This window comes from Austrofundulus limnaeus, unplaced genomic scaffold (genome assembly GCF_001266775.1).
Source record: "Austrofundulus limnaeus strain Quisiro unplaced genomic scaffold, Austrofundulus_limnaeus-1.0 Scaffold4288, whole genome shotgun sequence".
In the NCBI taxonomy this organism is placed as follows: Eukaryota; Metazoa; Chordata; class Actinopteri; order Cyprinodontiformes; family Rivulidae; genus Austrofundulus; species Austrofundulus limnaeus.
Genome location: NW_013956690.1, coordinates 1,371 through 2,738, shown reverse-complemented (window position 1 = coordinate 2,738; position 1,368 = coordinate 1,371). Strand labels below are relative to the sequence as shown.

The 1,368-nt window shown below is 54.6% G+C and overlaps 1 long non-coding RNA gene across 1 annotated transcript; it reads left to right on the top strand.

Moving 5' to 3' along the window:
* Positions 1 to 195: 195 nt before the first annotated feature.
* LOC106512104 (uncharacterized) lies at positions 196 to 603 on the top strand. Its single transcript, XR_001309623.1, has 3 exons — positions 196 to 218; positions 397 to 412; positions 445 to 603. It is a non-coding gene; the product is annotated as an uncharacterized LOC106512104 (long non-coding RNA).
* The last annotated feature ends 765 nt before the right edge of the window (positions 604 to 1,368 follow it).

Sequence of the window (1,368 nt, the reverse complement as noted above, 5' to 3'; positions counted from 1 at the left end):
TGGACCAGCTGGAGGTCTGTAGATGAGACTGGACCAGCTGGAGGTCTGTAGATGAGACTGGACCAGCTGGAGGTCTGTAGATGAGACTGGACCAGCTGGAGGTCTGTAGATGAGACTGGACCAGCCTGAGGTCTGTAGATGAGACTGGACCAGCTGGAGGTCTGTAGATGGAGCCTGGACCAACTGGAGGTCTGTAGATGAGACTGGACCAGCTGGAGGTCTGTAGATGAGACTGAACCAGCTGGAGGTCTGTAGATGGAGACTGGACCAACTGGAGGTCTGTAGATTGAGACTGGACCAGCTGGAGGTCTGTAGATTGAGACTGGACCAGCTGGAGGTCTGTAGATTGAGACTGGACCAGCTGGAGGTCTGTAGATGAGACTGGACCAGCTGGAGGTCTGGATGTCTGGATGTCTGTAGACCTGGAATTCTGGATGTCTGGAGGTCTGTAGACCTGGAGGTCTGGATGTCTGGAGGTCTGTAGACCTGGAGGTCTGGGTGTCTGGAGGTTTGTAGACCTGGTGGTCTGTAGACCTGGAGGTCTGGGTGTCTGGAGGTCTGTAGACCTGGAGGTCTGGATGTCTGGAGGTCTGTAGACCTGGAGGTCTGGGTGTCTGGAGGTTTGTAGACCTGGTGGTCTGTAGACCTGGAGGTCTGGGTGTCTGGAGGTCTGTAGACCTGGAGGTCTGGAGGTCTGTAGACCTGGAGGTCTGGATGTCTGGATGTCTGTAGACCTGGAGGTCTGTAGACCTGGAGGTCTGGGTGTCTGGAGGTCTGTAGACCTGGAGGTCTGGAGGTCTGGAGGTCTGTAGACCTGGAGGTCTGGAGGTCTGTAGACCTGGAGGTCTGGAGGTCTGTAGACCTGGAGGTCTGGATGTCTGGATGTCTGTAGACCTGGAGGTCTGTAGACCTGGAGGTCTGGGTGTCTGGAGGTCTGTAGACCTGGAGGTCTGGAGGTCTGGAGGTCTGTAGACCTGGAGGTCTGGAGGTCTGTAGACCTGGAGGTCTGGAGGTCTGTAGACCTGGAGGTCTGGATGTCTGGATGTCTGTAGACCTGGAGGTCTGTAGACCTGGAGGTCTGGGTGTCTGGAGGTCTGTAGACCTGGAGGTCTGGAGGTCTGGAGGTCTGTAGACCTGGAGGTCTGGAGGTCTGGGGGTCTGTAGACCTGGAGGTCTGGGTGTCTGGAGGTCTGAATATAAATATTTAAACTCTTCCAGCTCTGAGGTCACACCTACAGGTCCTGATTCTGTTTGTGTTTATATTTATCCACCGTCCTTCAGCATCAGGGTGTTTCTATCCTGGTAAAAACCAGACCCTGTCCTTCACTTTGCTTCATACGAGGGTCTGGACTCTCTGCTATAGAGAAG